Source organism: Sarcophilus harrisii, chromosome 1 (genome assembly GCF_902635505.1).
Source record: "Sarcophilus harrisii chromosome 1, mSarHar1.11, whole genome shotgun sequence".
NCBI classification, from domain to species: domain Eukaryota; kingdom Metazoa; phylum Chordata; class Mammalia; order Dasyuromorphia; family Dasyuridae; genus Sarcophilus; species Sarcophilus harrisii.
This window is the reverse complement of record NC_045426.1, coordinates 196,962,933-196,978,957: the sequence shown is the minus strand read 5'-3', so window position 1 is coordinate 196,978,957 and position 16,025 is coordinate 196,962,933.

The following is a 16,025-nucleotide window of genomic DNA, read 5'->3' as shown; positions in this document are numbered from 1 at the left end:
TATTAATCAGAGAAATGCAAATTAAGACAACTCTAAGATACCACTACACACCTGTCAGATTGGCTAAGATGACAGGAAAAAATAATGATGATTGTTGGAGGGGATGCGGGAAAACTGGGACATTGATGCATTGTTGGTGGAGTTGTGAACGAATCCAACCATTTTGGAGAGTAGTTTGGAACTATGCTCAAAAAGTTATCAAACTGTGCATACCCTTTGATCCAGCAGTGTTACTACTGGGATTATATCCCAAAGAGATTATAAAGAAGGGAAAGGGACCTGTAGGTGCACGAATGTTTGTGGCAGCCCTTTTTGTAGTGGCTAGAAACTGGAAACTGAATGGATGTCCATCAGTTGGAGAATGGCTGAATAAATTGTGGTATATGAATATTATGGAATATTACTGTTCTGTAAGAAATGACCAACAGGATGATTTCAGAAAGGCCTGGAGAGACTTACACGAACTGATGCTGAGTGAAATGAGCAGGACCAAGAGATCATTATATACTTCAACAACAATACTATATGATGATCAGTTCTGATGGACCTGGCCATCCTCAGCAACGAGATCAACCAAATCATTTCCAATGGAGCAGTAATGAACTGAACCAACTATGCCCAGAGAAAGAACTTTGGGAGATAACTAAAAACCATTACATTAAATTCCCAATCCCTATATTTATGCCCACCTGCATTTTTGATTTCCTTCACAAGCTAATTGTACAATATTTCAGAGTCTGATTCTTTTTATACAGCAAAATAACGTTTTGGTCATGCATACTTATTGTGTATCTAATTTATATTTTAATGTATTTAACATCTACTGGTCATCCTGCCATCTAGGGGAGGGGCTGGGGGGTAAGAGGTGAAAAATTGGAACAAAAGGTTTGGCAATTGTTAACGCTGTAAAGTTATCCATGCATATAACCTGTAAATAAAAGGCTATTAAATAAAAAAAAATATATTAAAAAAATATTAAAAGGGGCAGGACACAAAGAATGAGGCATTTACCTCAGGTTCTATATCTAGGACTTCTCCATCCCCAATATCTTCAAAACAAATAAGACTACAACAGGTGACAGTATCTGACCTTATTCAGGATCCCAGTGGAATTGTGAAGCTAGAAGTTAGATACAATACAGTTTTATAATCTAGGATTTAGGGCACAGGCTAATCTATACCATCGGAGACTTTGCATATAGAATAGTTTGGGTAGAACTGTTATTGAGGCAGTTGGTGGTGCAAGAGATAAAGGCAGTAAGGAAGACCTGAGTTCAATCTGATCTAAGACCATTATTAAATATGTGACCCTGGAAGTCACTTGACTTCTGTTTGAATCATTTTCCTTATTTGTAAGATAGGGATAATAATTTTACCTACCACAAGGGTTGTTTTGAGAATCAAATTAAATAAAATTTGTAAAGCACTTAATATAATGACTGACACATAGTGAACACTGCCTAAATATTTGATATTAAAATTATTAATCTAGGGTTGTGGCAGTGAAGCAAGGCTTTACTTACCAAGGGATCTTAATTATTCCTCCTGGAATTGAGAGAATGCATGGGTTATAGAGATTATTTTAGACTCATTTCAGATTCCATTCTGAGCCATGATCTTTGCCTTAGAATCCCAAATCAATACTGCTTGAGATGGCAAGATTTTCCTGATTATAAGGTCATCTTCTATATATATTACATTATTTTATGTCTCTACAATGACTATCTATCTATGGAATAATTTTAAAATATTTTAACTTTTAAATTTGTTGTATATTGAATAAAACAAGGGAGGCACAGGAATTAGCAATGCCAAAGAAATGGGAAAGGGCTTACCAGGACCAAGTAATATTTTTCTTTGTTTAAGAGAGAAACAATTTGTACATTTCCATTTGAAAGTTAGATTTGTAAAACATACTTTTGCATAATTACATATAATTTACTATTTCTATTTTTCAATATTTGAACAACCAGAGATTTCAAACCTTGACTACTGTTACAGATTTTAACCACTATCACTGTATAAGTGGCTTAAGGGACAATTCTTAGTGGCTAAGTTTTTGTTGTTGTGCTTTTGTAAACCTAACTAGACTGTCTTTCTAACAGCAGATTCAAAATCTATTTCTGGACTATTGCAATAGTTTGCTGGTAGAGGTAGGTGTCTGAAACAAATCTCTTTCCACTCTTATCCTGCATCAGCTGCCAATGTGATTTTTCTAAAGTGTAGGTATGACCAAAAGTATGTTCCCTATTACTTCCAAGTGTTCAGAGCCCTTCATAGCCAAGCATCTTCTCAACCCTAACTTCCTGCCTCTTGATTATCTTTACAATCTTTTTTTTCTGTTGTTGGTGATCCTTCATTTTCTTTTTTTGCATGTAAAAACAATTTTATTTAATAATTTTATTTCCCCAACTTACATTTAAACAGTTTTTTGACATTTACTTTTGAAAAGTTGAGTTCAAATTCTCTTACTTCCTCTCTACCCCTATCCCCATTAAAAAAAAGCAGATGTGAAGTTAGGCAAAACATTTCTAAAAAAGTCATGTTGTGAAAAATAACATAGATCTCTACCTCTCCAAAAAAATCTCTTAAGGAAAATAAAGTTTAAAAAAGACAAAAATAATATGCTTCAATCTGTATTCAAACATAATCAGTTCTTTCTCTGGGTACGGACAATGTTTTTCATCAAAAGTCTTTCAGAGTAGTTATTTTCCAGGCTTTTGTTTTTGTTTTTGGTTTTTTTTTTTTTTTTAAACATACTCTCCATGTATTTCAATCCAAAGATGCTGTGGGTCTTGATGTTCCCGAAACAAAAGCTATCCCTGTATAGCCCAAGAGCCCTAATAATCTAGAAATTCTTCAAGAAAAAGGCCACATAGTATGCATATAGCATCTCCTATGTACCGGGCACTGTGCTAAGTACAGAGGATGAAATGGCACTTGAAGGAAGCCAGGGAAAGCAAGAGGTGGAGATGAGGGGAGATCACATTCCAGGCATGGAGGATAACTAGAGAAAATGCCCAGAGGCTATATACATACATGCAGATATAGCCTAGTAGGGGCTTAAGCACATGGCAATACCGTAGGGAATACCTACCACCCAAGTCTGTTAGGAATCCTAGGAACTGGGAGGAAGGGGTAGGGATATGATATAGTATCCCTAGCTTTGAGAGAGTCAGCCAAAAAGTAAATGCTAGAGATAAAAAAAGAGACAGAGAGAGATGTATTTTAAAATAGCTGCAGAATATTTTGGCCTGCTGATATTTCACTGATACCGACTGTAGATAATGATTTTACAGAGAACTCCCGCCACCAGAATAATAGAGATGTGCAATAAAATATGTGACTTTTAATCAAGATACCTTGTCTGGGAACTGGATATTGGTTCAAAAGGAGGTATGCTAAAATAAGAAATATTAGAAGCCTATTTGAAAGATTAAATTTAGATACAATTCTCATTTGTCAAAATATACGAATAGACTAAAAGAAGTTCTTTGAAACATGAAATAATGCTTGTAAGCATAGAGGAAATAATGAAATATAATGGAACCAAAATTGGTGCTAGTGTGTGTTTGGATTTATGAAAGACAGAATGTACTGTGTTCCCCTCAAGCACTCTGTGAGTACTGGGGACAATTCTTTTGACTGAAAACATTGATAAACATGTACCAGGAAAAGAAGGCCTAAATCATATATTTTGATTAAATATGACAGTGGAAGAAAGCAAAACAAATAGCTTCATGACATGCTGTTTGATAGCATGATGATGTATTGAATCTTGTACCATAAAAAAGTACCAAAGGTGAAGGAGGGAAAATTTTAAGGAGCCCATATTTCTCTGAAGCTGGCACTTATCTCCATTCTGCTGCTATCTAAATTATAGGTAAACTGATGGAATATCTAAGTAAGAGTTTTACTATAATAAATATCTGATCAACAATATTTCCCTTCTACTGTAAAAAGCAAAGTTGGGGACAGGAATGACAAATAAAGCAAATCAGAAATAGGAAAAAAGTAAAAATTACCTAGCTATTTAAGGCAAGAACATTTAGTTGTGTTCTTGTGAAGGTTATTTATATAAGATGGGGAAGCTCAATTGCTGGAATACACAACTGGAGATGGAAAGGAATTCTCATTTCTCTTCAGTTCTGCACCTTTGGAATATCGGTATTCCTTGTCAAATTTCACATATCTCTTTGTCTTTCCTTGAGTCATAAGCTAAGAAGTCCATGGCCTCACCTGTGCAAAAGGATTTCTCTATATATTCAGGAAGGAAGCAATGAAGTGGAGTCACATGAGCACCATAACAAAACTATCTCTACTGGACAGTTTGATTGAAGTTTTTCTTCTTTATTTAGCCAAAAGGAATAAAAAAGAAATTATTTTGCATATTCAAGAGCATACCAGAAAATTACCAAAAGAATAACTTATAAAGATAGGAAAAAATTCACCTAGAAAAGCAAAAGGGCAAGAATATACAAAAAAATGAAGGAGAAAAAAGGGAAAAAATAAATGTGGCTTGCCAGTACCATATATTCAACTATATTGCAAAATAGTAATCATGAAAATTATTTGCTATTGGATAGAAATGTTGATTAACAATATAGATCAGTTATTCAAAAAATCTAAAAATAAATAAACATGGTAGCAAAATGTCTGATGAACCTGAAAATTCCTTTGTATGATAAAGATAAAATTGATAAAAAAAAACCTGAAAAGTAATGTAACAAAAATTATGTTTAGACTAAAATCTCATGCCATACAAGACAACAAGCTCCAAATGGATGCACATATCTGTGTCAAATATAAAAGGTCACATTATAAAAAAAAGAGGACAAGTACTTTACTACACAACAAATAAAGAGTATCACAGGAGACAAAATGGACAATTCTGATCATATAGCATTGAAAATAATTTGTGCAATTTTTTTTGCAGTTAAAATTAGAAGGGAAATAGTTGATTCCACAGCAAATTTTCTGAAAAGTCTGATAAACACAATAACTGGAAAATTAACGTATAGAAGAATAGGGACAATTTCCAAATTGATTGGTTTAATGGCCAAATTACCTTCTAATAAACCCCCTAGGTCTACTTCTCCAGACTATCACTCAAATTGGTGGCCTGGGCCCCAGAGTGCTCTTAACTATTAGTCTGGAATTTTTAGTACAGTCTTTCGTAAGTCATTTTTAGTGTGCTACCTATTAATTATCATTCAGAAATAGGAAGCATTGAAGAAAGAAAAAGGATTTGCTATGCAGGAATAGAATAAAGTCAGAGGAACATAGATTTAGAGCTAAAAAGAACATTGGAGGCTATCAGGTTTAATCTTTTGATTTTAATGATGGGAAAACTAAGGTACTGCTGGGTTAAGCGACTTGTTCAGGGTCATTTAGCTAGTAAGTATTTGGAGACATAATTCAAACTTAGATCTCTATGACTTCAAGTTTAGTATTCAATAAATCATGCTATCTATCAAGTACAATTGCTACAAAAATATCCTCCAAACTGAAAGTACAACCTTCCCTTTCTTACACAAGGTCCCAAGGAGAAACAGAACATATTTGATGAAAGAGTAAAGCCAAAGTTCTTTATTGAAATTATGTTGCTTCTTTCCTGATGTCCTTATAAAATTCCCCTTAGGTATATAGTTTTGCTAGTTTCCAAGGGTTAGTTTTCAGTTCCTATAGAATTCTGAAACTACCTTTTCTTTTTTTTCCCCCAATTCATTCACCTGTCTTTTCTGATATTATGTATTTCAATTCTTTACATTTCTGTTTACACACATAATAGAACATTAAATATTTTTATTTTTTCCAATTACATGTAAAAACAATGTTTATCATTCATTTAAAAATTTTTTGAATCCTAATTCTCTCCTTCCTTCTTTCCTTAAGAACACAAGCAATTTGATACAGGTTATACAATATGACTAATATGAAATATATTTTGGATAATGTAGAGCTACCAAAAATATATTTTTATATTAGTCATATTATGAAAGAAAACACAAAGAACCCCCCAAAAAATTTAAAAAAGAATGCTTTGATCTGCATTCAGACTCTATTAGTTCTTTCTCTGGAGGGAGATAGAATTTTTCATTAAAAAGTCCTTCAGAATTATCTTTGATCATTTTACTCCTGAGAATAGGTTTCATTCACAGGTAAACATTGTACATTATTGATGTTACTGTGTAAAATGTTCTCCTGGTTTTCTTGGCTTCACTATGTATCAGTTCATTTATGTCTTTCCAGTATTTTTGGAAAGCATTTTGCTCATAATTTTTTTGTAACATAATAGTGTTCCATTACAATCTTATATCACAATTTGTTCAGTCATTCCTCAATTGATGGACATCCCTTCAATATTGTACCAAAAGATAAGCACAATTTTATAACCTTTTGGACATATTTACAAATTGTTCTCCAAAAGGATTGGATTAGTTCACAACTCCATGAACCATACATTAGTTTCCCGGATTTCCCATCTTCCCTCCAACATTTGTCATTTTCCTTTTTTGTCATATAAAGGAATCTTATAAGTATGAAATGGTACCTTTTTTTTAAAAAATTGCATTTTAATTTGCATTTCTCTAACCAATAATGATTTAGAGCATTTTTACATGACTATAAATAACACTTTTTAAAAAATCTGTTCATATTCTTTGCTCATTTGATTGAATTTATAACATCTAACTCTGTTCTCTATATATTTGAGAAACAAGGCCTTTATCAGGAACACTTGCCATAATTTTTTTTCCGACTTCTTTACTTTCCTTCTGTTCTTGGCTTCATTGGTTTTGTTTGCACAAAATCTTTTTAATTGATTAATGTAATTTGGATGTTATACCATTTGGTGCACATATATTTAGTACTGATAAGAGGTCTATGGTACCTCTTAGCAAAAATAATTTATCTACTTTCTCTTTTAATTAGATACAGTTTTTGCTTTTACTTTATCTGAAATCATGATTGCTATCCTTGCATCTATTTTTTCTTTATGGTATCTTTTTGGTAAACTATTCAATTCCCAGTGCCTTCATTGCCATAAGCCACTAGTGCTTCATGAATATTGCTTTCATCTTAATAAGAACTCAACTTTTTTTTTTAAAGATTCTTGATGTCATTACATGATCAGTGTATTAGAGAAAGGCAAGACAGAGACTCACAGATGCTACTTCCACTACAAAAACAATTCATTTTCAGGAATTTTTCATTATGTATTTGTCTACCGCTCAACTGATTTGTTTCTGGAATGTGTGAATTCCTGAACTGATTTGCCCTTTTTTTTTTAAACATTATAAGTCATAGGGCATAGCTAAATATCTTCAACCAATAAGAAGGTATTTCCCTGGTGGCCTTTGTTAGCTTTCATGGAATGATTAAATTCTTTTTGTCCTTTCAAACTGATTAAGATTCACAACCAATTGACACCATTGACTGATTTAAATGTCTAGATTTTCTTTGGATTATATTAATTGGCTTGGGAGTAGAAGCCCCTATTTTTACATATCAACAAATAAATTTGTTCACAACCATATAAAATGCTTTAAAAATCATTACTAATAGGAGGAATGCACATTAAAACTACTTTTAGTTTCTACCTCATTTATATGAGTTTGTTTTAGGTAGGAATAGTGGAAATAACAAATGTTGGAGGAACTGTGGGTAGATAAGTCATTTAGGAAAGCAATTTAGAATTTCACTCCCAAAAGTCATTAAAATGTAATGTTCCCTAACCCAATGATATCTCTACCAGGAATATACCTGGAAGCAATAAAAAAAATTGGAAAATACTTAGTTGTTCAAATATACACAGACATTCATATATATGCATATATGTATGTATACACACATATATACATATTTGTATTACAGCATTTTTTGTTATAGGAAAGAACTGGAAACTAAGAAAGTACTTATCATTTATATATATTATACATATATATTTATGTATATATGTATAAATTATTGCATATGGATTGAGTTTGATAGAATTCTATATAGATAGAAAATTGATTAATACATCGTAATTCATGATGAAAAGTGGATTCAAAGGAACCTCAGAAGATTTCAGTGAACTAAATGAGTAAAATGATCCAAGTAACAAGAAAAAATGCATATAATGATTACAGCACTGCAAACAACTTCAAAAGACATAAGATCCGGTTTATCCAATGTTGTATACAATGACGCAGGTACAGAAGGCCAATGATTTTAAAGCATTCTTCTCAATTTTTGACAAAGAGATGAAGGGCTGGTGGTAATTAATGATGCATATTCTTTCAGATGTAACCCATGTGTTTATTTGTTTTCTTTGAACTACATTTATTTGTTAAAAGACAGGGCTTTTGGGGATACTCATTGTTTTGGGGTTATAGGAAAGCTCATGATAGTGATATATATAAAAAGGAATCTCAATTAAAAGTGTAAAAATTAATAGAAGACAAAAGAAGGAACTACATAGAGAGATACAAATAAGAATAACCCTCTTTAAACTAATGTGCTGAACTTACATTTATTTTTAAAAACTTGCACATAATATATTCATAAACATTGTTTTTTCTATTACTCTTTGTATATGGAAGTGATCATGTTTGTTGATGTTAATCAAGCTCAGTGTAACAACAAAAATAGAATTAGAATCCTGGAAATAATTCCCTTAGGGAACATTATCTTTAATGTATTCTAGTTCTTGGCATTTGGTGTTTTTTTCATTAACCACTTAATGCCATTGGTAAGGTTTTAGTTGTAGGGACAAAATATTTATTTTGTTTCCTTAAATAGGAGATATGGCTGGAAATTCATGAAAGTTTTTCAGTTGCCAAGCTGACAAATGACCCTAAGGGTAGATAGAACCTATGGACAGGAATTAATTGTGGCTTCCTCTTAAAATATTTTTTGTAATTATGTTACCCTTGATAGATAGACTTTTATTGCTTATTTATATCATACCTTCATTTATTTCATATATATTTTTGTTTTTTTATTTTTATTTTATTATGTTTTACTCATTTATATCTTTCTTAGAGAAAGTCTTTTATTGTTATAACTATATTTTTTAGTAATTCACTGATTATTATTTTGCTGCAATTATATTATTGCTCTTTAACTATGATTAAAAAATAGCAATTTTTAGAATAGAATAGAAACATACATATAATGTGTATTTACACATAAACACTCAATTGTCCACCTATTCAGGCTATTAGTGTAATTTTTTTTTATGATCAATACAAATAGTGGCTTAATCAACACAATTATGCTTTACCACTTTAAACATGAAATTGGCTTCAGTGGATCCTAAAGACTGAAGTATTTTTCATCATTCTACATTTGACAGCCTACATAAGGAGAGGGCATTACAGTACTGTATAATCAATGCAGAGTAATTATTGGCATATTATTCATATTGATTTCTTAATGGACAATGAATTCAAAAATTCAGAATCTAACAGAGTTTGTTTTTGTTGAGTTGTTTTTGGTCATGTCAGACTCTTTGTTACCTCATTTAGAATTTTCTTGTTAAAGATGCTGTAGTAATTTATTTCCCTTTTTTGGCTCATTTTTTATAGATGATAAAATTGAGGCAAACAGAATTAAGTGACTTTTCCAGGAATCCACAGCTAGTTAATAGTTAATGTCTGAGGTCATATCTGAAGTCCCAAAGATGAGTCTTCCTGACTCTAGGACCAGTGTTTTATTACTTGTGCCACTTAATTGATAATGAAATAATTATATATAATAATATATAAAATATTGATAATAATTCAAAATAATGCATTCTGTTAATAAGTGTATATGATTCACTTTTTTGTTTTGTGTTGTTTTTATATGATCCAAGTTTATTCATACAGTTTCATTATTCATAGACTCACAGAACCAAAGAATTTCAAAGTTTGGACAGACCTCAATAATTATCTAATGCAATACATACTTTTTAAAAATTCTCCAATTTTTAAAATTAATCATTTATCAGCTGTCTTTGCTTCTATTTTTGAGATATATCTTTTAAAAACCTAAGTTTCAGTCAACAACTATAGCAACCTAGTCTCTGACAAACCCAAAGACCCCAGCTTTTGGGATAAGAACTTACTGTTTGACAAAAATTGCTGGAAAAATTGGAAACTAATATGGCAGAAACTAGGCATTGATCCACACTTAACACCGTGCACCAAGATAAGGTCAAAATGGGTTCATGACCTAGGCATAAAGAATGAAATTATAAATAAATTAATGGGACACAGGATAGTTTACCTCTCAGACCTGTGGAAGGGGAAGGAATTTATGACCAAAGAAGAACTAGAGATCATTACTGATCAAAAAATAGAAAATTTCAACTATACCAAACTGAAAAGTTTTTGTACAAACAAAACTAATGCAGACAAGATTAGAAGGGAAGCAATAAACTGGGAAAATATTTTTACAGTCAAAGGTTCTGATAAAGGCCTCATTTCCAAAATATATAGAAAATTGACTCTAATTTATAAGAAATCAAGCCATTCTCCAATTGAAAAATGGTCAAAGGATATGAACAGACAATTCTCAGATGAAGAAATTGAAACTATTTCTAGTCATATGAAAAGATCCTCCAAGTCATTATTAATCAGAGAAATGCAAATTAAGACAACTCTAAGATACCACTACACACCTGTCAGATTGGCTAAGATGACAGGAAAAAATAATGATGATTGTTGGAGGGGATGCAGGAAAACTGGGACATTGATGCATTGCTGGTGGAGTTGTGAACGAATCCAACCGTTCTGGAGAGTAGTTTGGAACTATGCTCAAAAAGTTATCAAACTGTGCATACCCTTTGATCCAGCAGTGTTACTACTGGGCTTATATCCCAAAGAGATCATAAAGAAGGGAAAGGGACCTGTATGTGCATGAATGTTTGTGGCAGCCCTCTTTGTAGTGGCCAGAAGCTGGAAACTGAGTGGATGCCCATCAGTTGGAGAATGGCTGAATAAATTGTGGTATATGAATATTATGGAATATTACTGTTCTGTAAGAAATGACCAACAGGATGATTTCAGAAAGGCCTGGAGAGACTTACACGAACTGATGCTGAGTGAAATGAGCAGGACCAGGAGATCATTATATACTTCAACAACAATACTATATGATAACCAGTTCTGATGGTCCTGGCCATCCTCAGCAATGAGATCAACCAAATCATTTCCAATGGAGCAGTAATGAACTGAATCAACTACGCCCAGAGAAAGAACTCTGGGAGATGACTAAAAACCATTACATTGAATTCCCAATCCCTATATTTTTGCCCACCTGCATTTTTGATTTCCTTCACAAGCTAATTGTACAATATTTCAGAGTCTGATTCTTTTTGTACAGCAAAATAACAGTCTGGTCATGCATACTTATTGTGTATCTAATTTATATTTTAATATATTTAACATCTACTGGTCATCCTGCCATCTAGGGGAGGGGGTGGGGCGTAAGAGGTGAAAAATTGGAACAAGAGGTTTGGCAATTGTTAATGCTGTAAAGTTACCCATACATATAACCTGTAAATAAAAGGCTATTAAATTAAAAAAAAAAAACAAAAAAAAAAACCTAAGTTTCTTCTACATCCATTTTGGCCTTTTTTTTTTTTTCAGAAAACATGCTTTTTTTTCTTGTCAGAAATATTTCTTTTCATGGTTTTACAATTTTGGCTGTTGTGGTTTTCTGAATTGACTTGCCCTATAGAATTTTAGTACTTGGAATTTTCCCTCTCCATCCCTATCCATCCTTCTTCTAAAATTTACAGTGCATATGAAATTATGTCCTCTATTATTTTCCTCTATTACAAAGCTTAAGAAGTTTCCTATCATTTCCACTATAGCAAACAGTTCTCCCACTCTTTTGGTAGATTCAAAATAGATTTTCTCTTCTTTTTCGGAATATGCCATTATAGAAGTTGAGTAGATAGCTGGATAATTTAAGTCCCTTATTATTACTTATGCTTTTGGGCTAGATTTATGATTAATTTACAAATATCAGCTCATTTCTTTGCTCTTTTTGTCCCTGTTCTTATGGTGCATTGACAAAATTGATTCAGTTACTGCTTTCATTATTCTTCAGTTAAATGTTTTTCATCATGCTAACTTCTCTGTTTCCTAGATTTTCTCTCTTTTATGAGCATAAGATGCTACTCCATATTCCCCGCTTTTACCCATCTTTTTTTAGTTTTGAATATGGTGTACCTTTGCAGAAAGAAGCAGTTTGCATAATTGGTAGAGGTTGCCTTTGTATCTAGGAAGAACTGAGTTCTAATCTTAGCTTTAACACATACTGGCTATATGACCTTAGGCAAGCCCAGAAGTTCCCAAATCAGTGACATCATAGGCTCAGTTTCTTACCATTTATGACCACCTAGACTAGAATGCATATTATAGCCATGAGTCTCATCCTGATATAGCTCAGTGTTACCTATGAAGTCAAGTTTACCTCCTTATGATAGACCTTTTTGTTCATTTTGCTTACTTTATATATATTGTAATCTGGGTACCTACATTTGTGGCCATAAGTTTTATTACAAGTTCCTTTCTAGGATTTTGTCTTCTGGGAACTTCTGGGTCACTCAATCACTATTCATCATCTGACATGATAACTACTTTTTATGATTTCTAGTTTAATGAAACTAAAGCAACAGTTTTTCCTTTTCTCTACCATTTGAAAAGTCGGATTAATTGGATTTACCATGTACTGAGTAAATTCAATCTTTTTTCCACTTTATTATTGTTGATTATGCCTTTCTTTTGTGTTAACATCATATTATTTAATAAGCTTATTGTTAAATATCTTCCTTATCTTAGCCTTTCTAGTTTTAGATTAATTCAAATTCCTTTCTGCTGCCTCTTTAGACTATGATCAAATTTATAACTCTTTATCCATGATGTGGACTGAATTCTCTTTTTGAATGAGTAACTTTGATTCATTTTTTCTTTACAGTGTAATATATGTGGCCTTCTATTTTTAAAAAATTCGGCTTCTATTTTCTTCAATCTTTTTGGTTTCTATGTTAGTTTATATGCTTTAATGAATGAATAAATGAATGAAAATGCTTTTATCTATCTATCTATCCTTTATTATTGGCAAACAATATGCTAAGTAAGCACCAGGGATGCAAATTCAAAATCATGTAGGTTCATTGTCTCAAGGATATTACATTCTAATTGGATTAGACCACACATATGGAAAGTGGTGTCCAAAGGGAAGAATTTTGATTGAAGAAATTTCAGAGATGGTGGGTAGAGCTATGGTGGAGTTCCTTTCTTGAAACAGTGAATAGCATATGTTTGATTACTGTTCTCAGAGGAAAAGGCATCTGTACAGTTGTAGAGCAGATGGGAAATAAATGGTTGAATGCATTGTTTGTTAAAGCATGGTGATGGCTACACACACATATGTGTGTGTGTGTGTGTGTGTGTGTGTGTGTGTGTGTGTATATATATGTTGTGGGCTATGTAAACTTGTTCTTATGCAATAATCAATCACAACAGCATAAGTCCTTGACTCAGGAATTTCAAAGTTGGGTTCATTAAATCTCCCTGTGTATCATCTCTGGATGACAAAACCATCATTCAGTGAATTTATGAAGAAGATAAGACAGCAAGAAGATATCCAAGTGGATATCTTGGAATGGATACTTCTAAATGAGTAGGGCAGAAGACACAGACAGCACAGAGGATAGTTAGAGAGTCACCTAGAGAGCCTTAAAGAGTTTTCTTTATTCAGAAGAAAAAGGATCCCTCCTGAGCCCTAGAGTTTATTTAAGGGCAGGCTTCAAGTGAGAGAAGGCTAACTTTGGGAGGTATCTGTACATCATTCAAAAGGAGAAGTATCAAAAAGTGAGAAAGGAAATCAGAGGTAAACAATAGAAAATATTGAGGAAAGGTTGAAAGAACAAGAGAAAACTCTGAAAAAAAATTTAATTCACAAACATTCCAACTGATGTCTTTCTTGGTCTCTCAACATTTATGCAGTGTGACAAATGCTAGGTCCTTTTTTATAGTGAGAACATATCCCAAGAAGACAGCATATATCTCTATTGCAGTTAACAAATAGTAGTTGACAAATAACTATGTCAGTACCCTTCAAAAGCAAGCCACCAGTCACTACTGCTTTTTGTTCTTCTATCTCTTATTAGATGATTTTTCTCTTAGGAGTGTCTGTGAATCTAATTCGTTATTCCGAGGAAGATAAGCAACTTCTTCATTTTTAGAACATCCAGCCTTTTACTCTTTAGCAAGAAACTAATTTTTTCCCCCTAGGCTTTTTCTTCCTTCAGTCTCCAACTTCCTCCCATAAGGCTACCTTTTCTTCTTTATTTTCTCTTTTAACATTAAGTTCTTCTTCTTTTCAAGGAAAACTTTATTACCCCCAGTTAGGGTGTTGAGAAGTATTTGAACCCCTAAACCTTTTCTTTTTAGAAGATAATCAACCTTAACTTTGAATATAGATAGCACATCCCAGGCAGTTAATGGTATAGTAAATAGAGCACTGGGCATGAATTCAGTTAAAATCCAGTCTTAGACATCCACTAGCAAATCTATTAACTTCTTCTTCACTTTAACTATAAAATGGGAACAATAATAGCATCCACATTGAAGGATTGTTATGATGATCAAATGAAATAATCTTTATTAAAAATGCTTAATGTATCATCACATAGTAGGTGATACTAAATGCTTTTTCTTTTCCCTCTCCTTGGCTATAGCAGAAATGTAAGCATTGTCATATTCAGTATAAATCATTATATGTTTCTTTTTATTTTCCATACTTATTAGAACTGAGATTCTAAGTCTTGTACTTTTCACACTGTTTGATTAGCTTTCAACCTTTTTAACACATTTAAAGATTTTTTTTTTTAGCACTTCCTACCAACTTGTCATCCACATATAGTTTCCTTTCCCTTCTCTTACTAAACTATTAAGTTTCCTTGCCAATTTACTTGCCACCTTGTAAGTTTACTTTAATGCTTTATTTTCTCAGGTTTTTTCCTCTTAAATCTTTCTCCTTCATATTGAGCTCCTTCCTTTCAACTCTCTTCCTCCCTCCCTTCCTTCCTTCCTTCCTTCCTTCCTTCCTTCCTTCCTTCCTTCCTTCCTTCCTTCCTTCCTTCTTTCTTTCTTTCTTTCTTTCTTTCTTTCTTTCTTTCTTTCTTTCTTTCTTTCTTTCTTTCTTTCTTTCTTTCTTTCTTTTCTTTCTTTCTTTCTTTCTTTCTTTCTTTCTTTCTTTCTTTCTTTCTTTCTTTCTTTCTTTCTTTCTTTCTTTCTTCTTCTTCTTCTTCTTTAATACAAAGATATTTAGTCACACGTTTTATTTTTATATTTCTTACATTCCCCAATGCATCTCTCTCCCTGTCCAGAGTACCACCACTTATAACAAAGAAGAAAATAAATTAAGAAAAAGTAACCAAGTCACTAAAGTCTAACTTTATATGCAGTGTTTCATATCAACAGTCCTCCAGCTTTGCAAAGAAGCTAAAGAGGTTGCTTTCCTCATCTCTTTTCTTTGGGGTCAACTTGATCATATGATGTCACAGCATTCAATTTTAATTATTGTTGTTTCAGTTCATATTGTTTTAATTGTATATATTGATTTCCTTTTTCTGTTTACTTTGCCTTGCTTCCGTTCATATTTCCCCTTTTTTCTTTTATAACATTCATCATTTTTTTATATCTCAGTAACATTCCATTATATTCATATACCACAATTGTGTGGCCATTCTTCAGTTGATGACATCAACTTTGTTTCTAATGTTTTTATTATTTATAAAAGTGCTGCTATAAATATTTTGTTCCTTAGGTATTTATTTATTTTTCATGGTTAAAATCCTTGAGCTATGTCTTTATCAGAAGAGTCTTTGAGTAGAAAGACTTGGACATTTTAGTCTTTTTCTTAGCATAATTATAAATGTTTTTTAGAATGGCTTGATTAATACCTAAGTTTACCAAGTGCTTCAGTGTTTATAACCGTTTATAACTTCTCCAATACTGATTACCCTTTGTCATCCTGGT